A 27,130-nucleotide genomic window follows, 5' to 3' on the forward strand; every position below is an offset into this window, starting at 1 on the left:
GCAGGTGTGCCCTAGGCACTGGAATAGGTCGGAGGTTCCATGGAATATGAGGGATAGTAAAGATCACCATAGGGGCAACAATATCCGGATTCACACATCCAATATCATGCAAGAAAAAAGCAAACCCCCTTCCATGTTGCTCAAGCATATCCTGAAAGCACTACTTCTCTGAGGATAGCAAGAAATCACAATTTCCAATTTTTAATTCAGCAAGAGTCTCTGCTGAAAATTTATGGCTTATATGCTCTAGGTTCCTCAAAATTGGCTACTTAGTAGCCCTCTCTATTTGCTGATCACTGTCAGGTGGAAGCGGTCCAGATATCGGCTTCACCTTCTTATCCACAGTCTTGTATTTCGTGTCAACCTTGGCTTCATTATGATCCTCTGCACTACTCAAATCTTGTTGTGAATCAGCAATTCTGTCCTCTGGTGGGCTGAATATCCTCAGCCCTCTGCTCTATGGACTACATAGGAACAACCCTAAACTCTGGATGTTGAAATATTTCAACAGTAAACTCTGTTGGTTGAAAGTTTTCAACCCTCTGTGTCTCTGTAGGCTGATCATAATCAACCGGAAACTGTGTTTGCTGAATTTCTTCAGCACTCAATACTTTTTGCTGAGTCACCTTAGCCTCTGACTCTATCTGTGACACAAAATCTGAAATTTCATGTAACATGTCCAGGGATTGCGCTGATACATTACTCAAACAACTCTACATATCAGCTTTCAACATATTTTACATCTCTGCCATCATATCTGCACAAACCATACTATCATACATCCCATCTATATGCTCATCATCCTCTAAAATACCTGCATTTTTCAAATCTTTCTCCTTTCTGCATATGTACTGCCTGGCAGCTTCTGATAACTCATCAAACTGTTTGCTGAAATTCCAACCAAATTGGAGGAGAAAACACTGCTGCCAGGAGGCGAAAACTCCAATCTCCTCTGCTCTGTACCACCGTCATCTCACGGAACAGCAGTACCTAATGAAAACCCAAATCCCTTACAGTGGGCAAAGGCGCATCTCGAAGAGTATCCCTGTTTCTAGCATGATTTACACACACAGTCATAAATTGGACTCCTCTCATACCATCTTTACTGCAAATCTGTGCATAAGCAGATCCGTCATCCATTACTTTCGTCTCCATGCGCATCTCTGTGATGAATGGCTGTCCTAGGATTATGGGGTAACAGCATGAATCCTGCACAAAGAAATGGAAATCCTCCTCTACATCTCCAATAGAAATCCTGACACTAGGACAGGCAGCATACAAATCACATGCAGTGTTGTTGGCGGCTCTTATACGCCACCCATGCTCTGCATCCATAGGCCATCTATTACTTTCATAAACTCCATGAACTATGAGATTAATCTTTGAGCTATGATCCACAAAAGCAACATAAGGCACCTGTTTCTCTCCAATTTTTACCATTGTTTCTATAGTTGCCCTAGCCCAATGACTCCGCGAAAAGTGATTGCGCAATATCAAGATAGGCTCATCAGTTTCAGCATAATGCATAGGTTGAACCCTCTTCTCTGTCTTTGAAAAAATAGAAGCATTCTCGACCATAACCTCATCCTCATCCTCATCCAACTCCCCAATCAAAACTCCCTGTGTATCAGTAGTAGGCAATGTATGTCTTTTTCTCTTCAGGACTTCTTGGAATTGATATTGAAACTCTCTTTTCGAGATGCCCAAAACCTCAGAAATAGTAAAAGTTTCCTCACTGCCAAGTATCTTGTCATTAAAGATTTTCTTCATGTTCGTAGATGTCTCAATATCAGACATTAATCTAAATCGTGGCTGCTTTCTCTGTCTAGGTTCTTGCCTCTTTTCTTTCTTTTGAGTATCCTCCATTTGTCATTTTGGCCCTGGTCTCGAAGACGGCCCTATAGTAGGTGGAGTAAAAGACTCACCCCCTCTAATCTTTTTAGCTGCATTTGGATTCTCTTCATCTCTCTTACGCTTCTCCTCAACAAGTACATCTGCTCCCTGAGACTTAGCCAAGTAGGCATAAATAGTATACTTGTCAACAGGTGAAACCCAACCTGTCTCAGATCTGATACTAGAACCTACACTAGTCAAAACAGTCTGCTGGATTTTCCCTGTGTTTGCCGTCTCTATAGCATAGGTCCATCATGCTCACTGACTCTCTAAACCTTTCTCAATCTGGACTCCATATGCAGAGGCATCTCCTCTAGCTGCCACATAAGAAGTACACACAACCATGTCATCTACTAATTTCTTCATTCCGCCTTTCCCAAAATTGGTAGCATACGGAGCTCCTGTTCAGTCAACCAGATCTTGCCATCTTGTCCCCAAAATACCAAATTCTTCCTCTTTGCATCTTGAAGAGATTCGCAATCCATGAAATACTGATGGTCCATACTATCACACCAAATACATCTTTGATCTCTCCTAGGTGCACTAGAAGCACTCCTAGGTACACTAGGAGCACTAGAAGAAATAGTAGGCGCGGTCGAGGCAAACTACTCTTTTAATTTTCCCACCAATTCTTCTTTAACTAACTCTAGTTTCAAATCCGTTTTGCCTTTGATTATGTCATCAAGAGACGAAGGAACCAAAGGAGCGAATGATTTCGGAGCAGAAGGAGCTAGCATCAGTCTAGGAACAGGAGGAACAAGAGGATTAGAAACAATAGGCACTGGCATAGGCCAAGTAACTGGCTGAGGAAGAGAAGAAATGACAGGGATAGAAGCAGACATAGGAGCAAAAGACGATGTCAGAGTCATAGATACATTCTGTAGGCGGGTCTTCCATATCCGCCTCTTGGTCAAAGTCGAGACTGCATCCTGAGCGTCCTGTCAATCTATTTTAAGACCCATCGGCTTCCTGCGATCCTCAAGAAGCTCTCCTAATTCTTCCTGAAGAGCAGGATCTGCAGCTTGCAAGAAAAGCTCAACTTTCTCAATATCCAATGCTCTTTGTTCAGTGGCATCAAGCTGACTATACCTCTCTTCAAATTCTTGTATCAATTCTGAAGCAGCTAGACCTTTGTTTGGCATGTAGACCCACTCTCGAAATGACCGCTGTGTAGCCATCCCAAAGTCCTCAAGAAAATAGTCCTCTTTCAGGGCCTTCTTAAAATCTTGCCAATGTGAATTTTGAATGAAAAGATCAGTCACTTTTACCCTCAAGGCGGGTGTGACAAGGCGAAGAAAATATTTACTCGTAAGTCCTGTCGGTACTCCAAAAAATCCCATCTTAATCGCATACGTCTTCAAATAAGCTGATACATTATGACCATCAAATAGCTTCTTTTCATTTTCAACTGCTTCAATCGCCTTAGTCGCGCTGATTTCATTCTCTTGCTCCGAATATAGTTGCCTTTGCTGAGACAACTGTTGTTGATGTAACTGCTGCTGCTGCTGCATATACAATTGTGTCTGCCGATTTTGAGGTTGCATATATATAGACATATTCTGCAAACTCTACTTTAAATCATCCGTAGAAGTACTTGAAGCAGAAGTCGATGACGGAGTTGAAGTAGAGGACAAAGTAGGAATCATAGAAGGGGCTGAAGTTGATGCTGAAGTATCTCCCATCCTGAAAATTTTTAAATGCGATGCTTTCACGTCGGATTCACCAAAGATATCGAAGGGTTTTCCAAAACAAAGTCGCGACCACAAAGGTCCTTGAGAAATTCCAAGACGAAAGATCAAGCGAAACAAATAATCAAGATAAATATGATGCCAAGTAACAATTGTATTACCGCAAAGTTATCACTGTGAGCATAGAGAGACATCATAACAAAACAACATGTGACCTATGCAATTGACCCATGCCATGTATACAAGCTCTTATTGGAGTCCAAGCTTATGAAAAGCAAGGTTTCAGATGCACACAATTGACAACACTTTCTGTCTGCTTTGTATCATCTATATGTGATTGCGACAGTTGACCAAATCTGTGCCACCCTCTCATGAGCAGTATGATAATTGAGAATAGCTCTTCAAATCATGATGATTAGACTCCTGAAAATGACGACTTTGTAAACATAATCAAGCTTCTGATTATAATTGTTGTAGCTGGCCATGCTACAGAACTGGTTGAAGACGATGAAGGGAACCAAGCGCAACCATCGAAATCTTTACTTTCTTAAGAAGCTCAATAGGATCAGTGGCACAAGAAAAGAGGCATGAAAATTTGCCATGTTTCTCGAATACTCACAGGGCTCACTGGGCACAGTCATAACTTGCAGCAGTTGGTTCCAGAAATACAGTAGCCTTGAGTACTTATTACCCACATTGTCTACAAGATGGCTGCCAACAAATCCTGCACCCCCCTAACCAGCACTCGCAGAGATTGCGCTTTAGGCCCAAAGGGATTTTGGCCCAGGACTCACCAGCTTTCCCACATAGAGTCCACCACTACTCTTTCTCATGATTGGCTGTATCAAATTGAAGAACCTGCACCCAGCCTAACATCTCCAATGATGGATGCACTTGGAGCTACAAATACATTCTGTGCTACATGGGGAGCTTTATTAAAAAGGTCCATCAGAGTCCGATGCCTTGAAATGTTCTCTTGAAATGCATACAAGCCCTGGAGATGACATCTGAGGTGATCGATGGCTTGTCCCATTTCATGTATCAAGAAGCCCAAAGTTACCATCGCAGAGGTTTGGAAGAGCTTTCAGTGCAATCACACCCACTCAATTTGGTTGGAATAAGCATCCTTATCCATCCTTCCCGCTTTTTAGTTGTTACTCCAACAGTTGTAAACACAATCTTCTGACATGTTATTTTCATCATTTTCTGCTGATCAAAGTTTGTCGTCGACTTCCTTTGTCTTCCACTTCAACTTCTTTGTCTCGTTCTGCCCTCAAAAATCATAGAGCTCATCGATGCTTCGTCCCGTTAGTTGCTGCAGCGTCCTCTGATTGTCGTAGAGTCTTCATCTTTGACTCCAGCCCTTTGCAACATACTGTGCCTCTTCGATCTCTGACCTCCGTCCTTGCAGTCATGATTGCCATTTATAATTGTCTGCCTTCTCGAAAAAGATTTCCAAAAAGAAATGAGGCCTTAGAGAGTTCACCCCTCAGGACAACGCCCATGCTTTTTCTTTGTTTTTTAAATCAGCATGTGTTTTTCCTGGATCGACGAAACTCCAAGATAAATCCAGAACTAATCAATGGGGAAAAGTCGGGATCAACGTCGTTTCCTTTTCTTCTATGGAGCTTTGAAACCTTCTTGGCCAGGTTTGGCTGCTTCCAGTTTGCTCTTGTCAATCTTGCTGTCAACAACAAACACAAACAAAGGTCAGCTTCTGTCTCTCCTCATTGGCAGACAGCCCAGACTTTTCCCATTTTGTGGGTAAAAGAAGTAGCCACGTTGCAACTTTACACATCCAGTGACTCTATGAGAGAAAGAGAGCCAACAATCTTGCGTATCAATTGAAGATCCAATGTGGTAAAGCCCTGCACCCTGTCTTAGATGGCCATTGCCCTTCCCAAAATACATTCAGCATGCCCCCAAAAAGCAGTGCGTTCTGAAAAATCTTCCTTTCTATTCAAGATTTATTAGAAGCTTGTAGAATCTTCTTCCCCCCAATCATTATTTATCCCCTTTCACACAGAGCATATTTGATTTTTATCAAGCAAGGGCTTTTGCACTCACTAAAGTGCGGGTTTCTCGACCTTGATTGAATACATACACATTCACACTCAATCATGCACACATAGGCTAAAGAAAATACGGGTACTCCCGAATAGGTACAAAAAAAAAGGATTAAAACATCACACGCATAGGAAAATGCAAACACAATGACTAGGTATGTACAAAGTAACGAATGTCACACACACAAACTTTTTGGTGGATTCCACACCTCGCATGCGCAGCCGCACAACACCAGGAGTTCATATTTCCTCACTGAACTTACCCCAAGGAAATGCTCGTCTAATCTACAACAAATGACTTCCTCACACTCTCAACGTTGGTCAATGTTTGGCATACAAGTACTATGCATCCAGGATTTTATACCATGTGGCATGCAAAGTGCAAACATGAATTCCTATTGTGCACAAATATTTAATTTTAAAACAAATAAGAAAAGTGGAGTGTAAAATCAGTCTTTCAATGATTTTCAATCTATTCGTTATTGTTGTGTTGCTACAGACTAGCACCGAACTTAATCATGCTACTAGCCTCTTAACCTTAAATAAAAGCTCATCCTATATGACAAGTACAACCAAAACCTCAAACTTTACTCATTTTTCACACTTAAATACTTCCATAATTCTTCTTTTCCCCCTACTGTTTATGTGTTACATCGTTGCATAGGTGTAGGGTTTTATTCTTTGTCATGTTTCGATGCATTAAGCAATAAAAACACACTAAAACATAAAAAAAAAGGGTGAGATAAGGCTTAACCTCATGCCTCAACCTTGCTAAACGTTCAGAGACATTAATCATATTTTTTCTTATTTTTTGAAGCACAAAAACCTTATTTTTTCAAATTTTCTCTATTTTTTTCTATTTATTTATCAAGAAAATAGAGTATTACTGATTAACCTACTTTTTCTTATTATGAAAACTAAGAATTACTCATTCCTCACATTTCATCCCATATGCATCCTTTTTATAAAACCCGAAATGACAAAAACCCAATTTTCTTTGTAAAATGTGCATTTTTTGGGTTTTAGAAATTTATTTTCAGCATTATGGCATTATGTATTCTTATTTTTCTGACATAGAATCATCAAATATATAGCAAAAAACATTTCTACCAATTTTCATCCAATATGAACACCATTTTACCAATAAAACCTCAAAAAGAAGCATTTTTTTCTTTATAAAATAGAATTACCGGGTTTTTATGGTTGCGGGTCTCTAAAACTGGATTCACGATAGCAGATCAGTCCAGCATTAATGCTCAGTCGATCTGCAATCATCAATCTTCAGCCCCAAGTCAATTTAAAAGCAATCCGGTACCACGTCGGACAAGCATTCACCAATCGGCCTTCTTCCACATGAATTGCCTCTTAGGGGAGAGAGAGGGAGGAGAGAGAAAGAATGATTTCTAATCTTTTGATTCGGGCAGCCATTTCGCAGACTGGAGGTGGCGATTGGAAGCGAAGAAAGAATGTAGATCACTGCTCCAATTGGTTTATGGGGTTGCATTGAAGTGGCATATGCCTTCTCCCTTGCCCTCCCCCCTCATGAAATCATCATCGTGCAACAATGGTGCCTTTTATTTTTTCTTGGCGATCATGAGAAATGGCCCTTCTCCACAACCATGAAAAAATTTGGTGGGGGTGCTACCAAAAGGTACCCCCTTTCACCCAAAAAGGCACTTCACACTTGCCTTTTTGTGGTCTTGGTCTTCGAGCACTCCCATTCTCGCATTCGGCGTTGGTTTAATGCTCTAACAACATGATTAAGCGCAAAAGAACTATCAAAGAGGTTATCCTAAGTGGTGGTTTGAACTACCTACCTATTTGAGGACAACGCAACCAAGATCTCCTCATAGGTGAGGAATCTTATACCTTGATCAAGAGGTATTATCGTTTAACACATTTCCCTTTTAGGCTTTTATTTTCCATACTCGAGCATGTAAAACGGAGGGAGCTAAGCGTAGTGACCCAAGGAGAACAGGGCATCGGCTTTAGGTCCTGTCTTGGTACCCAAGAGCCTACCAAGCCCTTGCAAGGCGACACTTAATACTTTTCTGACGTTCACTTTTATTTTCACTCCAACCTTCCTTTCTTTTCTTATTTTTTCAGCCCTAGAGGCCACCATTAGGAAGACAAGGTGTCGAACCTGGGTCTTGGCTCGGCTCGAGAATCCTATCAAGCCTTCGTAAGGCAATGAACAATTGCTCAAGGATTTTTCTTTCTTTCCTTTTCTATTGTTATAGAGGGATTAGAACCCCTTTTTACACACCTCCATATATTTTTATTTGTCAGTTATTCAGAATTTTGCTTCTTTGCATATATTTATTCTGGCTGGCTTTTCTAACCACCTCACAACTAACAAAAACTCCTAGAATGGCCGCCTAGCAGGTCAACAGAACAGGGTCACTAGGACTACCTTCTAAAATAAGTCTTTCAGTGCTTGACAACGCCTTTGTAGGAGGCACAAAATCCTTTGACCTCCCACGAACACACCGAACCTAAACGTGGGACTTCATGCCTTGATTGCTAATCCCCAATAACAGAAAAGAAACTACCCCTTACACACACATATATCATTATCTGCTTAAGGGAAAAAGACTCAAAAAGGGGACAAAACCATCTAGAATGGCCACAAGAAGCTCCTTCGTATCAAAGGCTCCCTCTAGTGGCTTCATCAACATGTATGAGGCAATCACAAAAATAAGAAACCATTAAACATACCTGCACCAAAGAGACATATGGCCCTCTTAGCCTAAAGAAATAGCACATTTCACTGCAAACTAACTGGCCCTCTTGGCCTAATGAAAATCAATCATTAAAACCCTTAAAGCAACCAGCCCTCTTGGCCTAAAGGAATTTAAAAAACCAGCTCATATGCATCCCCCCTTGGAAAAATGTTATTAATAGACAACATGATACTCCATCCCAAGAAGAAAATAGGGCTCCTACCCTAAAACTAAATGCATAAAATTATGACCCATACCTCCTGCATAAATAGCAAGAGGGGTATCCATAACATGTCATCTAACCAACCTATGGGATAACAAAGTCAAATAGGTCACAGTCACCTTTTTCATTACCCATACTAACCATCGCCTGCCATACAGGGCATGTTTTGATAAAAGCCCCCATAATCGACCGGGTCCTATCTCATCATCCATAGAGATATCCAAACTAGAACCATAGCTAAAGAAAATGTCTTCTTCATAAGTGAAGTTTGCTAATGAATCCACACACTAATTCCAAGAACGTGGAATCAGTTGAAGAGATACTCTCTCAAATTCATCAAGTAGGGTCATAGTAGTGCAATAATACATAGAGAGAATAGGATTTCGAATTGTGTACGTCCCATTTAGTTGGTTTAATTCCAACTAGAAATCCCCCTTTACTAACAAGTGACGGATACCACCTTTCTTGGCAATATTCAATCCAATAATCAAGGCTTTATACTCCGCCATGTTGTTAATGAATCCTACCTCGAGATAAACAACTAATTTCATTGTAACTCTACGTTAGGGATCTTAGAAAACTACTCCAATGCTTACTTTTTTATTAGGGGTCCTAGATGCTCCATTAAAGTATAATGTGTACATGCACAATAGGTTCACACAGTGAGCCATCCTCAACTCTACTTGTACGTATGGTAATCAAACTTTAGCATGTTCAGAGGATGTACTAAAGGCTCCATCCCACCCTCTTATTTGAATATAACAAGGATGGTTGTCAATATTCTTAAGCAGTGATGACAGAAGACTTTGATTTTTCCCATCGAATGATCCATCCTCTTGCTCAATCACCTTATATCCTTTACTCCACTAGATAAGCTTCCCCTGATGGTATCTCTGCTCCAAGTATGGGTGTTCCAAATAAGGAATCAGCTGCCCCATCAACCTCTTTCATATCTTGTAGATTCTTGATCAACCTAGTATTGACCTACAAGGCATTTATTTCATTAGTACATTTTAGATATAATAAGGTTTAATCTTATTAAGATTAACCTTATTTTTGAATTCCACTCCCTCAAGATCAGCCAGTAATGCAGTGGATTTATTCTTTCCTATTCTTACAATCTTGTAGGGACCGTCCCATTTGGGCTCAAGCTTGCTTGGAAACAACTCTCTTCGTGCATCGTAGTAAACAACTAACTGCCCCTTCTTAAAAGTATATTTCTTTACTTTTAGAACATGCAACCGCTTCATCCGACGCTTAGCCACTTCCTGGTGCAACAGACTCTAGGATCTGAGCTCATCTAAGTGGGCCAGAGTCATAAAACGCTCAAATAGGGCATCCTCGTCACCCAAAGAATGATTGATTGTGAGTCGGCAACTCAATATCTAAGTGCATGACACACTCCTACCCATAAACTAATTTGAACGAGATGTGGCTAGTGGCTCATCTAAACGTCTGTTGTATGCCCACACTACTGCATATAGTTTTTTATTCCAGTCATGCTTCTTTTCGGAGACTATCTTGGACAGGATACCCACAAGCTGATTGTTAGTACTTTCAACTTGTGCATTTTCCTTTGCGGATTTTAAGGCGTCGTCTTATTATGCTTAATTTGCCATGCCTCAGTCAAGCTTCTAATCACCTTGTTTAGGAAATGGGTGCCACGGTCTGATATTAATTCTTTTGGCGGACCAAATCGGCACATAATCTGCTCTAATAGGAAACTGGTAGTGTCTTTTGTGTTGTCCTTCCTTCTTTTTGGTGCTTCTAACCACTTGATGAACTAATCAGTGGCTACTATAATGTATCTCTTCTGAGTAGTAGATGACAGGGTAATAGGACCCACAAAGTAGATGCCCCACTTTTCAAATGGAAGTATAGCCATAATTAGAGTAAGTGGTCACTTCCTATTCTCCCTATTGTCATGCTGGTGACAAGTATCACATCTCTTAACATACTCAAATGCATATTGAAAGATGGATGTCCACCAATATCTGGTTCTTAAAGCTTTTTGGACTGTCAACTGTCCAACAAAGTACCCTCCACAAGTAGAGTCATGGCACTCTTCCAAAATAAATGGAACCTCATCAGACATCACACATCGATGATATATACTATCAAGACCCTGCCAATATAATGTTCTTGCAATTAACACGAATTTTAAAGCCTATTGTTTAATTTTTCTCTTCTCTCATTTTGATAGAGTAGCTCCAGTCTCTCTTGTAGATAGGTAGTGTGTTATACCAGCATATCAGGAGGGAATGGAAGGTGTATCAATATTAAACAGTCTCCATGTTACTTCCTTTAGCCAAGACCTCCTTTTGCTCTCGAAAATCCACAAGACACTCTTCAATGCCCTGTAGTCTCCATGGCTTGCTCTTAATCTCGTAATCAAACTCCTACAAAGTGATTAACAACTTTGCTAACCGATCAGATAGCTGTAACTTGTTCAGCAACAATCTAAGTCCTTATGTCTTTGTATAAAAATCCACCTTCTCATAAAGAATGTAGTACCTGATTTTTTTTGTCACAAATACCATCGCAATGCACAATTTCTCCATATAGGTATAGTTAATTTTCGATATGCCCAACTTTCGACTTATAAAGGCTATCTGATGGTACCGCTTTTTCTCCTAGATTTGGGATAAGTAGCAGTAGCTAACACTATACATGGTGGCTTCTAAAAATATATAGAATACTTCACCCCTTTTAGGTGCTTTCAAAACAGGTGCTTTTACTAGCTCCTGCTTTGCATCGTCAAAAGATACTTTGCAAATATCACTCCATGCAAACAAACAGTTAAAGAACTAAAGGTTCATAAGTGGCAACGTTCTTTCTGCTAGGGCATTGATAAACCTCCGAGAATACCCAACGAGGATAGAAAGCTATACACCTCCTTTCGAGTGTGCAGCAGACTCATGGCCAGTCGGATCGATCAATGCAGTTAGACCGTGCCTCTCTGCATATCGAGTCTCAAGGCCAGTCGGATCGTGATTTGTAATGGAGTGCTGCAAAGAAAACAAAATACTAACTGTTAGAAACATGATTGTCAATACAAAGGATATTGCAAAAAAAAAGCAAGCAAAACAAAAGAAAAACTTACAAAGACCTCCAGATATGTCCTGCGGCCGGCGCTCCCAAGATGATGGACCACTCCAGCCTTTAGTCGTGCCCTCGTCGCCTCGCGCTGCTGACTCCAACGTCTGCGAGAATCTGTAGCCTCCTCCCTCAGTCAGTGCCACTCGTCCACGTTTAGCCACTCGGGCTTTGCAGCCCCACTCTTGAGTGCCTTGCGTGTGCCTGATCGTCTGTGTGATATATATGCACGCATACAGTCCATCATGCAGCCCGTAGAAAATCTATTTGCTATGGCTGGAACCAAAACTCCTCATGCAAGGATGCTACTTTATAGTCCTTGTTGCCCTCCGGTATGTTTTTCCAATGATCTAAGAGGTTGTGCCGAAAAACTTGTTGGCACAACTCTCTCATGCAAGCCATCACCCTCCTCCCCTCATCATTCATGATGATGGCTCTTGACCTATCATCGACAAGATAGGCATATCCCTCTGGGGTATGCCTAAGATGGGTCCTCTCCCACCTGCATCCACACTCTTGGTCATATCTAGGACACCCCTATACATCCGATGTACCGACCGTGGTAGTATCTATAGATATAGCACCCATAGGGGTGCCACTTGCAGACGGCTGAGCAAAATCCAGAGTAACTGAAGTAGACGTCCCCGCAGGTGTAACAAATCCTGGAGGTGAGACAACTCCAGCAGAACAATGAGACGAAGACACCACGTCCGTGCCTCCACAACAACCACCTGAGCCACATATAGATATGACAAATCCTAAACACGTCATCACCTTTGGACTACATCCCCTCGAGAATTCCCACTCCTCAATTGAGACCTCCGCCCCTTCACGAGACGTTGCGGCCAAAGCTCCATGCAACCATTGCATTGACATGAACCATGACATCTCCTCCATGCCCTTGGGATATCGAATCGGTCGATGGCGCATACTACGTTGAAATTCAAATTGCACTTCCTCTTGATCTTGCCTAGCAATCTGGTACCTAGCAAGCCACGTCTCCATATAGACATGGTGCAACATACAAAAGCGATTCACCTTCTCCTTCATTGCAGCATCCATTCTTTTTTTTCTACCCCATTTCCAACCACCACCTCTCCGATCAGTCTATCATCGTCCTTCAGCAACCATAGCATTTTGTTGTCTGGATCCACCGTTAGTAGCCATTGTGAAATATGCACTAGCGCCTCAGACACCAACCAACCTTCACCCATGCTACCTTCTGGCTGAGCTCGTTGCTGCACAAAGCCTTTTAGGGTTTTCATGAAGCGCTTCAAGAAGAACATCCATCGCATATGGACAGGTCCAACAATCTCCACTTCATCTACAAGATGCACAAGAAGGTGGATTTGTATCGTAAGCATGCTGGTAGGGAGGTATTTCTCAAAGAGATAGACCGTCTCCACTGCTCCCCACCTCGCGGATTCAATAGAGGACGTCTTAATCTCCTTTTGTGAGATCCATTGCACTAAAGTCGACAACCTGTAAATGGCCCCGCGTATTTCTGGAGTAAGGCATCCTGCAATCGCGATCGGTAGTACAAACTGTCACAAATGAGAAAGTATTATGAACAATGGCTACACTCCAAATAGCAAAATGCGCACGCCAATTACAATCCATTTGTAGTACAAACCTGACATATCTTATGCCAGTCACGGGATATCTGCCCTGATAATTGATCGTCTTTAGAAAATGCAGACCTGAGAGAACGCATCATACCCGTCGGAGTGCGGATAGACTTGAATATTTGCTTCACAATGCACTCTTCTTTAGTAGACAAAACCCAAGGAGCGTGAGATAGCTGCATGCAACCATCAACACTCGATTGTAGCCAAAGTGCCTCCATCTTGCCTATCTCTTTCAAATCCATTCGTGCCTCTATAGTGTCTCTCTTTCCTATGATGTGGTCCCATAGCAAGCTATCCACATTCTTGAAAATATGCATGGGATCCAACAAGTGGTTGATCTGTAAAAGTGGGTCCAATATGGCAACTCGTAGAAAACTGAGAATCGTCACATTCCATTTGGATGTGACTCCGCGTGGACCATTTTCAGCTTGTACTAGCTTGCGTCATTCATATGTGTTGGAGGTCGTCAAAGAAAACCTTCCATCAATTCATGAACCTCTAGAAGAAAGCGGTGTGTCCTTGATATACCATCTTCTTCATGGTTCGTGACCTTCGAGAGTCTAACTGTGGCCTGCACAATGGACATGCATGATAACCTAAGGTAACCAGACTGATCGAACACCTCTATCAAGTGAATACAAACTTGAAGGAGATAAAATATAGATATTACCAATGAGAACAAAAGCCTATCTTCTTGAGCACTCTCCGAATCCTAGAAAGTCATGCATTGTCCACATGAGAATGGCTCGAATATTGGCAGATTGTCGACCATTGTGCTTGCTCATATCTTACTGATGGGACCTGAAATGGGCCGGCACTGGCTATAGCACTAGCCGGACCTCATGCTCATGACACACAAACACCCTTACGGCCTCGCGGACCAGGAGCGTCAATCTAATGCTAAAGAACAAACTGCCCTCAAGCTTAATTCTTGCGTTTATAGTTTATAGTCCAACATTTCCCTTAAACTCCTCAGAGGGAGATCCCAAAGTACTCAGGCATAACGCCTCATCACACACATATAAGAGGCACTCCATCGAGACTAATAGTCGGAGCCCCACAGCAGCTCTCCTACATCTCAGGGATTGGCCCTTTGATGCGCTGCTAGACATATAACACATACGAGCACCAACTCCTCTCAAGGTACCAATATTTTACGTTCCAGGATGTACCATTCCTCACAACAATTTCCCTTTACGATCCAACGACTAACCTACAGCTTGGGCCATCCTCGCACGCTCATCGTTGGTCACAACCTAAGGAAGATATGTGCCATGCATCCAGGAGGTTTTTTTGATACCTTTTAATTATTATGGTTAATGCAAATCATATATGGCTATGTGCTCAGACAAAAGAAAGATCAGCATCGTGCATGGTGCATAAAGCATTCTTTCCATGAATTTCACTAACGCGTGCTGTGTTGAAAGGAGGCACCGAGCCATGTGCTCATGGTACCATCCTCTTTTCTGTTTCCTATTTGCCAAGTGTAATGCATAAATCTAATCTTTTCTTATCTTTCAATGTTTCAGCCCCTTTTCACCCAACTCTTAGCATTTTGCATCATTGATTGGTTAGACAGGGTTTCTGTGTATTTTTTCCTTTTTAAAAAAACAATAAATACGTACAAAAGATAGAAATGGGGACAAAGCGAGGTCAACCTCGTGCTTTGCCATCGTTATGCATTGCATAAACATAGATATAATTTTCTCTAATTTTGCTCAGTCCATTTTCCATTTTTCCCTAATTTTAAACCCATTTTTTTCATTTTTGGGTATTTTTCTCTATTTTTCTTTAATAAATAATGACTGAAAATAAAATTTGATTGTGCGTTGTGGCCCTTAGGTTCATTGACAGCAAAAACTTAGATTTAGTTGGTGTGACATATCATATTTCTCATTTATATAGCAAAAACCCCAATTTTACCCTTAAAACGCGTGTTTTCATGTATTTTGACATTAATTCCGGCCATGTAGCCTTATATTTTCTAATTTTTAGGTTGCAAACAGTTGAAACTCATGGCAAAAAATACTATAATGATCTTTCATCCCATATGAACAAAGGTTCATAAAGCAAATGACACAAAAAGATCATTTTTCTTCATAAAAATAGCATTACCGCTTATTTTCATGTCTTGGTTTGTTGATCTTGATTACGAGACTGATTTCCAGCATGCATTTAATGCTCAGCATCTTCAAGAACAGCACTCTTCATGTCTTCATCCATCCGGAAGCAATCCGGTCTCATCCGGACAAGCTTTCCTCCACCATTCTTCATTGTCTTCTTCCACACAAGAACAGCCCCTTAAGGAAGAGAGAGGGAGGAGAGAGAAAGACTAAAATCAGAGATCTTCATCCACGCCATCATTTGAGGAGTGAGTGGCGGCGATAGAGTCAGCAGGCAAAGTGTAGGCAAGCCCCAATGTCCATTGGATGGGTTGTGTTGAGGTTGCATCCTCCATCTCCATGGATAGAGAGCATTTTTCGGCGCAGATATGGCGTGCTCTTTCCACGTTTTTTTCCTCCATCTTCTCCCCACTATTTCATGCTACATTGAAATGCTACATCCCCCCCCAAAGGTCATGACATTTGGCCAAACTTTGGTCCACCCTTTCCAATCTTACCCATTTGTTGGTCATTTCCCCATCCGGTGTCCAAATCGAGTACTGTAAATTTTTGCACGTCCATCTTGACATCCCGCATTGGCCGGCAACTCCTGACAACCCGCACAGCAGTCTGAAAAATTATCAAAAATCAACAAGTGTCACTCGAGCGCCTTTTAAGAGTCGTATTCACTACAAGGATTTGAGCTGGTAGCGACGACGATTAGCGACGGCGGGTATCGGTGTCGCTATTTGCGTCGCTATTTACATCGCAAAAGCGACGCAAAAAGCGACGCTCCATAGGGAAAAAAGCAGGCCGAAATCGAGCGCGGCTTTATTACGCGTTTTCACGTTTTGTGTTTTGAGAGCGAGAGCGAGGGAGAGAGCGACTGTCGTGAGAGAAGGAGAGGAAGAAGACTTGGCACCGCCGCCGCCGCCATTGTTCGCGAAGGAGAGGAGGAGCCTTCATCGCAAAGAGGAGCCGCTCCACACTCGCCATATCTCATCAGTGAGTCTCCCTCTCTCTTTCTTTTGCTTGTTTAAGGTTTAAATCACTTTCTCTTTTGCTGGTTTAGGAGAGGAAATGAGAGAGAAAGAGAGGGAGAGGGAGAGAGAGGGAGAGAAAGAGAAAGAGAGGGAGAGGGAGAGGAAGGGGGAGGAAATGAGAGAGGGAGAGAAAGAGAAAGAGAGGGAGAGGGAGAGGGAGAGGGAGAGGGAAAGGGAGTGCATTCTCTCTCTCCCTCTCCCTTTTGCTTGTTTAAGGTTTAAATCACTTTCTTTTTTGCTTGTTTAGGAGAGGAAATGAGAGAGAAAGAGAGGGAGAGAGAGGGAGGGAGAGGGAGAGAAAGAGAAAGAGAGGGAGAGGGAGAGGGAGAGGGAGGGGGAGGAAATGAGAGAGGGAGAGAAAGAGAAAGAGAGGGAGAGGGAGAGGGAGGGAGAGTGCATTCTCTCTCTCCCTCTCCCTTTTGCTTGTTTAATGTTTAAATCACTTTCTTTTTTGCTTGTTTAGGAGAGGAAATGAGAGAGAAAGAGAGAAAGAGAGGGAGAAGGAGAGGGAGAGAGAGGGAGAGAAAGAGAAAGAGAGGGAGAGGGAGAGGGAGAGGGAGGGGGAGGAAATGAGAGAGGGAAAGAAAGAGAAAGAGAAAGAGAAAGAGAGGGAGAGGGAGGGAGAGTGCATTCTCTCTCTCCCTCTCCCTTTTGCTTATTTAAGGTTTAAATCACTTTCTTTTTTGCTTGTTTAGGAGAGGAAATGAGAGAGAAAGAGAGAAAGAGAGGGAGAGGGTGTTTAGGAGAGGAAATGAGAGAGAAAGAGAGAAAGAGAGGGAGAGGGAGAGGGAGAGAGAGAGAGAGGGAGAAAGAGAGGGAGAGGGAGAGAAAGAGAAAGAGAAAGAGAGGGAGAGGGAGAGGGAGAGGGAGGGGGAGGAAATGAGAGAGGGAGAGAAAGAGAAAGAGAGGGAGAGGGAGAGGGAGAGAGAGGGAGAGTGCATTCTCTCTCTCCCTCTCCCTTTTTCTTTTGGAGAGTGCTAGGATATATTATGAGAGGGAGAGGAAATGCGAGAGAAAGAGAGGGAGAGGGAGAGAGAGGGAGAGAAAGAGAAAGATAACATATATTGGAACGATAACATATCCATGATTATGATAATGGTATGCACTTTGCTTTTTTTATGGGTACCATTACATCGACTCCTTAAGAGGGCTAAAAATTAGTCATATACTTTATAAAGTCTAATTAGGAGATTTAAGATGCACGATAATAGACTTATCGATAATGGTATGCAATGTGCTTTGCCATGGGCCACGTACATTGGTGACTCTTTAAGATGGCTTAAAATTGGTCATATCCTTCATAATGTCCAAGTAGGGGATCTAATTGTGATATGCATAATTCATTGTTTTTGTATTAACTTTATAGGCATAACAAATTAGAAATCATGCCAACTAGTCAACGGAAGGACTAAAAGAAAATGATACCCTAGCTAATGGTCATTATGGTACTTCATCAAAATGAACCCAAAAGTATTGCTATAGAAGAAGAATCCCTTAGCATGGGCATTTTGGAATTTAAAAAGTGGCCATTATTCATAATGCTTTCTCATTTGTGGCAGTTTGTCCTACCGATCGTGATCGCAGGATGCCTTACTACAGAAATTCGCAGGGCCATTTACAAGTTGTCAACTTTGGTGCAATGGATCTCACAGAAAGAGATTAAGACGTCCTCTATTGAATCCGTGAGGCGGGGAGCAGTGAAGACAGTCTGTCTCTTTGAGAAATACCTGCCCACTAGCATGCTCACAATACAAATCCACCTTCTTGTGCATCTTGTGGACGAAGTGGAGATTACTGGACCTGTCCATATGCGATGGATGTTCTTCCTGGAGCGCTTCATGAAAACCCTGAAAGGCTTTGTGTGACAACGAGCTCGGCCAGAAGCTAGCATGGCCGAAGATTGGTTGGTGTCAGAGGCGTTAGTGCATATTTCACAATGGCTACCAATGGTGGAACCAGACAATGAAATGCTATGGACGCTGAAGGATGATGATAGACTGACTAGAGATGTGGTGGTTGGAAATGGGGTAGAAAAAAGAATGGATATTGCCTCAGTGGAAGAGAAGGTGAATCACTTTTGTATGTTGCACCATGCCTCCATGGAGACGTGGCTCGCCAAGTACCAGATTGCAAGGCAAGATCGAGAGGAAGTGCGAGCTGAATTCCGACGTAGTATGCGTCATCGGCCGATTCGATATCCCAAAGGCATGGAGGAGATGCCGCGGTTTATGTCAACACGATGGTTGCATGGAGCCTTGACCGCAGCATCCAGCAAAGGGACAGAGATCTCAATGGAGGAGTGAAAATTCTCGAGGGGATGTAGTCCAAAGGTGATGAGGGGTTTAGAATCTGTCGTATCTAAATTTTATATGCGACCTCTAATTTGAGTGTTTCAATGTACAGTACAAAATATATAGTGCAGCGTGGTCGCGCGGACGGGATTTTCGCGTGGAGTGTATTGACAAAATGCGCTCCACAATGGACTCTGGTGTCATGGCAAGGTTCGAGCAAGAGAGCCGACGACGAGCAACGGATCCGAACATGGTTGTGGATGAGATGGAGTATTTTGGGAGCTTGCAAAGTATTATTACGGTGGATTACCGTAGCTTCTCCATGATATTATTCGATGTGCAGTGGTTCAAAGTGGTACTTGGAGGAGCTGGAGCAACAGTTCGATGAGGTCCATCGGGATTTCTCGAAATAGATTCTGAAAAAAAATGGACGGATTTGCGCGACACCTTTGTGTTGCCGGCCCATTGTGAACAGGTACATGGAGTCATTTGCTTTCTAATTGTAATACGACATGGTTTATGTCACAATGGTTTGAACTCGCTTTGTACGTGTTTGTGAACATGTAATCTTCTATCCAAACCCCTGACAACCTCGATGGTGGTATGTTATACCTTCAACTCCCCGAAGTACGAGAGTATATGATCAAAGCGATGTTCCGAGCATAGATGAAGATAATATGTAAATAGAGGGGTCGATATTACAAGGGGTGGAGGCCGTCGAAAGCTTGGAGCCAGCATCGGCTAATAATGATGGAAATACAGAAGTCCAAGAATTTTTTGAGAATGAAGCGGACTCATTCTTTTGTGGTGACATGTCTATCGACCTTCCAGTGTATGCGGAGTTGTGTCAGGAGATTAACATGGGACCATAGGATACTTCATACTTGGAGCATCCACTTACTTCGTTGACCAATCTCTTATAAAGATACATAAGATATGCATTTTAAGAGGGATTTTTTTAAAATGATTTATATTACTGTGCTTTGTATAATTTAAATTGATTATTCTAACACCATTTTTTATCTGTGTAGGTGACATTTTCAGGATGAGTCGAGGGATGAGCAATGAGGAGTTGCAGGACATCTTCACACTCATGTCTCCAGACCAGCTCCCGAGATTCAGAGAGATGGTAGATCAAGAGTTGTCTCGTTCTTCGTCAGGGTGCTCTGTTAGATTTGCTTCAGCGCGATCGGATGTTCGGCTTCGAGCAGACGATCTCGATGCTCACGACTTGGGCCAAAGGGAGGGATGTCATCAGGATCAAGGGGATGCTGCTGTGGAGACACGGATGTGGTGTCTCCGTCTCGTCGTTTAGCTGGAGCTGCGTCACCTCCAGGATTTGTCACACCTGTGGGGACGTCTACTCCAATTACTTCGACTTTTGCGCAGCCGTCAGCCAGGTGGCACCCCTTTGGGTGCCACTCCGAGAGAGGTTACCCCCGTCGGTACACCGAATGTAGAGGGGTCTCCTGGATATGCCCAGGAGTGTAGACACAGATGGGAGAGGACCCATCTTAGGTAGACTCCTAGGGGTTATGGATATCTGGTCGATAGTAGGTCAGGGGCCATCATCAGGAATGATGAGGAGAGGAGGGTGATGGCTTGCATGAGAGAGTTGTGCCAACAAGTTTTTCGGCACAACGTCCTGGATCATTGGAAGAACATACCGGAGGGGAGCAAGGACTACATAATAGAGGGTATGATTGCATCGTAATACAGGATTTGCTTCTAAAAAATCCTTGGAGACCTCTACTTCTACCCCTGCTGCAAGTTCTATGCCTAAGCCTACTCCTCCTGTTGTAAATCCATCAGTTCTTGCTGCTCCAGTGCCCTTTTCAGTAGATGATGTTATTAAAGTCTTGGCGGATTTGACGATAGAGGCAGTTAAAGCTGAAGTTGGAAAGTTAAAAGAGCAACTTATGCCAGTACCTACTGTAGCACCTACTCCAGTGACTGCTTTCCCAGTTGGCCAAAGAAAAGGGAGACGATGTATTTGGTGCGGTAGTACAGAGCACCAACACTGCAGAGATTGTGATGCTTTTCAGGAAGCACGTAAGAAGAACGTAGTGTTTTGGGGACAAGATGGGAAGATATGGCTGACAGAGACTGGTGCTCCTCTTAACAGGAACTTTGGTAAGGGAGGCATGAAGAAGCTCGTTGATGATATGGCTGTGCGATCAGCTTATGTGAGTGCTAGAGGAGATGCTTCAGCTTATGGAGTCCAGCTTGAGCAGAAATCAAATGGAGGCTCTGCCTTATGGTCCTCTGCCTTAGAAATAGCAAGAAGAGGGAAAGTTCAAGCATCCACTATGACTTGTGTGGGCTCCAGCATCCGAGGAGAAACGGGATGGGATTCTCCTGTTGACAGGTATTCTATTTTTGCTTATATGGCGAAAACATAGGGTTTAGATGCCATGGTTGAGGAAAAAATAAGAAGAGATGAGGAGGGTCTCAGCTTGCATGAGGAGTTTCGGGTGCCACCCGCAGTAGAAAGATTCTCTACGGGCTGGATGATGGATTGCATGCGTGCATACATGTCACATAGACGATCCGACGCACGCAAGGCAATCAAGAGTGGGGCTGCAAAGCCCGAGTGGTTAGATGTAGATGACTGGCGCCGACGACTGAGGGAGGAGGTCACAGATTCTCCAGGATGTTGAAGTCAGCAGTGCGAGGCGGCGAGGGCACGACTCGAGGCCGGAGTGGTCCATCATCTTGGGAGTGGCGGCCACAGGACATTTGGAGGACTTTGTAAGTTTTTCTTTTGTTTTGCTTATTTGTTTTTTTGAAATATTCTTTGTACTGACAATCATGTTTCTAGCAATTAGCATTTTGTTTTCTTTGCAGCACTCCATTACAAATCGCTATCCGCAAGGCCTTGAGACTCGATATGCAGAGAGGCACGGTCTCAATGCATTGATCGACCGATTGTATAGACGCGGCGGCCCTGTAAGTCACTCATCTTTCTTGTCTGTAGTTACCATGAGATATTTGAATGCATTATTGTATGGTGGCTTGATGTGTTGTTTCTTTTTCTGTAGAATCCGTTCGATGCTCCTTTGCGGCAGGATGAGCTTTCGGGGGACGAGGATTTGTAGCTCGCCCTTGGATCCTTGGAGCTCACACACCTTTACTTTTTAGTCGCCTAATCTATGTAGACATTTTCTATGTATTAGTGATATCCTGTCATGATTGTACCAATCGCTTTTTATGCGATCATGTATTTATTTCATGTATCAGTTTTATGATTTGAGTATACATTCTTTTTGTTTGCAAGCGCTTTATATACAGTAGTGCAGAAACTATTTTGTATGGCTCTCATACAGCACACAGTGCCCAAAATTTTTTTTATCCCTGTTACCGTCCCTATTAGCATCGCAAATTTACTGCTCGCGTCGCTATTGCCGTCGCTATGCGCGTCGCAAACTTACTGGTTGCGTCGCTATTAGTGTCGCATTTGTGACGCTAATAGCGACGCCAATAGCGACGTTTCTATGGCGTCGCTATTAGTGTCGCATTTGTGACGCTAATAGCGACGCCAATAGCGACGTTTCTATGGCATCGTTAATAACGATGCTTTTTGCGACGTCAGGGGAAAATTTTATTGTTTGTATTTTCGTCGCTTTAAACGTCGGTATAAGGTCTATATCTTGTAGTCATTTCACTTGGTGCTTAAAATCGTCCTAGCTGGAGCCGCCGCCTTCGACGTTGAATATTTTTCCCTTGATATTCGTAATTTTTAGCTATTTTTAAGCACTTCTCGGCATCAAAACTCCGCTCTCATTGGCGACCACGGGATAGGGCAACTCAACCCGTCGAATCCCACAGTAGATCTGCACAAAACAACCAAAGGAAGAATCAAGCTGATAGATACATACTAAACACAACACAATGCTCACCCTACCCCCTGACAAAACCAATGCATGACATCCACAAGGAGTAGGCTGGGCATAATCTGATAGAAGGTCCAAAGCTAGTCACTAACCAACTACTCCAACACGGCCAAACTAAAAAAACCTATCAAAGAGGTTGCTCTAAGTGGTGTTCTGAACTACCTACCTAACTAATGACAACACAACCCGGAGCTCATACTAGGCGAGGACTCCTATAGCCTGATCAAGAAGTATTTTCTTTTAACACATTTCTGCTTTTAGGGTTTTTATATTTCCACACTTGGGCATGTAAAAAGGAGAGAGCTGAGCGTAGTGACCCAAGGAAAAGAGGGCATTGGCCTCAGGTCCTGTCTTGGTACCCAAGAACCTACCAAGCCCTCGCAAGGCGACACTTAATCCTTTTTTGACGCTCACTTTTATTTTCGCTCCAATCTTCCTCAATTTCTTTTTTTCTAGCAAGATGCCACCCCTAGGAAGACAAGGCATCGGTCCTGGGTCTGACTTGTCCCCTAGGAACCTACCAAGCCTTCGCAAGGCGATAATCAACTGCTCATAAATTTTCCTTTATTTTCTTTTCTATTTTTATAGGGCTTAGAACCCCTCTTTACACACCTTTGTATATCTTTATTGTCTTTAAGTTATTCAAGGTTTCTTTCCTCTATCATCATTTTTTTTTCCCTTCGGTAGGCTTCTCTAACTGCCTCACAACTAACAAGAACTCCTAGAACGGCTGCCTAGCAGGCTAGCAGAACAGGGCCACTAGGAACAGGTCTTTCAATGCCTGGCAATGTCTTTACAGGAGACAACAACTACTCAGACCTCCCTCAAACATACTAAACCTAAACCTCGGGCTTCATGCCTTGGACGCTGGTCCCTAACCAGAAAAGAAAGACCCCACAAGTACACAAACACCTATAGCATAAAGTAGGTACTCATAAAGGAGAGATATCACCTGGATAGGGCCACAAGAAGCTTCCGTGCAACAAATGCTCCTTTCAAGCTCTTTTTCCGAACCTGTTTAGCACAGAACTAAAACAAGAAACCATTAACCGCACCTGCACTAAACAGAAAATGGGCCCTCTTGGCCTAATGAAATAAAGCACTTCACTACAAGACTTGATCGGTCCTCTTGGCCTAATGAAATAAAATAGTAAAACCTAGCAAAATTGGCCCTCTTGGCCTAACGAGATCAAACAGAATAGCATCTACACATCCTTCCCTGGAATAGTACAGATATACAATAATAGGCTCCTTCCCAAGGAGGAAAACACAGGCTCGCAATCCTAAACTAAATGCATAAGGTTATGACCCATCCCTCCTGCATATATAGCAAGAGGCGCATGCATAACATGTTGTCTAATCAACCTATGAGTCAAGGATAATAACGGTAGATTGGTCTCGGCTACTCTTTGCATCACCCATATCAACCATCGTCTGCCATATAGTGCATACTCTGATAACATTCCCTACAAGCGACCGGGTCCTTTTTTATCATTAATAATAATATCCAAACTAGGACCACAATTGAAGAAGAGGTCTTCTTGATAAGCAAGATTTGCCAATGAATCCGCAAACTGATTCCAGTAACGTGGAATCAGCTGAAAAGACACCCTCTCAAACTCTTCAAGTAGGGTCATCGCAGTTCAATGATACATATAGAGAATGGGATTCCACACTATGTATGTCCCATCTAGCTAATTCAGGATCAACTGGAAATCCCCTTTTACTAACAACCGACGAATACCACCTTGTTTGACAATATGCAGTCCCATAATCAAGGCTTTATACTCTGCCATATTGTTAGTGAATCCTACCCCGAGATAAGCAGCTAACTTCATCGTAACTCTTCATCGGGGATCGCGGATTACTACTCCAACACTCCCTTTTTTATTAGGGCCCCTGGATGCTCCGTCAAAATATAATGTATACGTCCATAATGGGTTTACACAGCCGGCCATCACAAACTCCTCTATTCGTAATTATCGTAATCAAAGTTTAGCATGTTGAGAGGATGAACTGACAGCTCCATCCCACCTCCTTCATTGAACTCAACAGGGATACTTGTCAACAGTCATAAGCAGTGATGGCAGAAGACTTTGATCTCCCACGAAAGGTTCTGTCTTCTTGCTCAATCACATTGTATCCTTTGCTCCACTAGATAAGTTTTCCCTGATGGTATCTCTGTTCCAGATATGGATGCTCCAAATAAGGAATTAACCACCCCATCAACCGGCATTAAGCTCCTTTGCAAGTCTCAAATCATCCCCAACGTGGACCTGCAATGCATTTTCTTTGTATTAGCATACTTAGAAATAATAAGGCTTAATCTTATTAAGATTAACCTTATTTTTAAACTCTACTCCCTGTAGATCAACTAATAGGGCCATAGACCTATTTTTCCCTAACCTAACAATCTTGTAGGGGCCATCCCATTTAGGTTCCAGCTTCCCTGGAAACAACTCCCTATGTGCATCATAATAGAGGACTAATTGCCCTTTTTTAAAGGTATACTTCTTCGCTCTGAGGTCATGCAACTGCTTCATCCAACGTTTAGCCACCTCCTGGTGTAATAAGCTCTGCAATTTCAGCTCATCCAAGTGGGCTATAGTCATGAAACGTTTAAAAAGGAAATCCTCATCTCCCAAAGAGTGGTTAATTGCAAATTGTATGGTTGGCAACTCGATCTCGAGGGATAACACGCACTCTTCCCCATAAACCAATTTGAATGGAGTATGGCCGGTAGCTTGCTTGAACGTGGTATTATACGCCCATACTGCCACATACAACTTCCTGTCCCAATCTCGTTTCTTCTCAGAGACTATCTTAGACAAGATACCCACAAGCTATTTATTAGTACTTTCGACCTGCCCATTTGCTTGCAGATTATAAGGAGTCGTTTTATTATGCTTGATTTTCCAAGCTTCTATCAAGCTTTTGATCACTTTGTTAAAAAAATGGATTCCACGGTCCGACACTAATTCTTTCGATGGACCAAAACGGCAAATAATATGCTCTAACAGGAAACTTGCAGTCTCTTTTGCATTGTCCTGCCTCGTCACTCGCGCTTCTGACCACTTTGTAAAATAATCAGTGGCTACTATAACGTATCTCTTCTGAGTAGTAGACAACAGGGTGATAGGACCCACAAAATCAATGCCCCACTTCTCAAATGGAAGGATAGCCATGATAGGCATAAGTGGGTGTTTCCTATTCTCTCTACTGTCATGTCTTTGACAGGTATCACATTTCTTTACATACTCAAAAGAATCTTGGAAGATGGACAACCACCAATATCCAGCTCTTAACGCTTTCTGCACCGTGAACCGTCCAGCGAAGTGCCCTCCACATGCAGAGTCATGACACTCCTCCAAGATGAAAGGAACCTTGTTAGGCATCACACATCAGCGATAGATATCATCAACACCTTGCCGATATAGCATCCCTGCAATAAAGAAAAACTTCAAAGCCTGTTGTTTGATTTTCCTCTTTTCAGACTTTGATAAACCAGCTCCCGTCTCTCGTGTTGATAGATAATGTGTAATAGCAGCATACCAAGATGGGATAGAAGCTGTATCAATTTTAAAAATTTTCTCAATATCACTTCCTTCAGCCAAAATCTATTTCGGCTCCCCGAAATCCACAAGGCATTCTACAATGCCCTGTAGCCTCGGTGGCTTACTCTTGATCTCACAATCGAACTCCTGTAAAGTGATTAACCACTTTGCCAAACGATCAGGCAGCTGCAGCTTGTTCATAAGCAATCTAAGCCCTTCTGCCTTCATATAGAACACTACCTTTTCATAGAGGATGCAGTGCTTGAATTTCTTAGTCCCAAAGACCATCGCAAGACACAACTTCTCCATATAGGTATAGTTAATCTCTGAAATGCCCAATTTTCGACTAGCAAAAGCTATCGGATGACACCATTTTTCCTCCCAAATTTGGGCTAAACAGCAGCTGATACTATGCATAGTGGCACAGCTGAAAATATGTAGAACACCTCGCCCCTTTTAGGTGCTTTTAAAACGGGTGCTTTTACTAGCTCCTGTTGCACATCCTCATGGATAGAGCGCATTTTTCGGCACAGATATGGCGTGCGCTTCCCACATTTTTTTCCTCCATCTCCACCCCACAATTTCATGCTACATTGAAATGCTACATCCCCCCCACAAAGGTCATGACCATTTGGCCAAACTTTGGTCCACCCTTTCAAATCTTACCCATTTGTTGGCCATTTCCCTGTCCGGTGTCCAAATCGAGTGCTGTAAATTTATGTACATCCGTCTTGACATCCTGTAATGCTTCTGCATATGGAGTCCAGATTGAGAAGGGATCAGAGACTCAGTCAGCACTATGGACTTATGCTATGGAGACTGCAAACAAGGGAAAAATTCAGCAAACTGTTTTGACTAGTGCAGGCTCTAGCATCAGATCAGAGACAGGTTGGGACTCGCCTGTTGACAGGCACTCTATTTATGCTTATT

This window comes from Lygodium microphyllum, chromosome 20, assembly GCF_053477565.2.
Source record: "Lygodium microphyllum isolate KBCC chromosome 20, Lygodium_microphyllum_v1.1.10, whole genome shotgun sequence".
In the NCBI taxonomy this organism is placed as follows: Eukaryota; Viridiplantae; Streptophyta; class Polypodiopsida; order Schizaeales; family Lygodiaceae; genus Lygodium; species Lygodium microphyllum.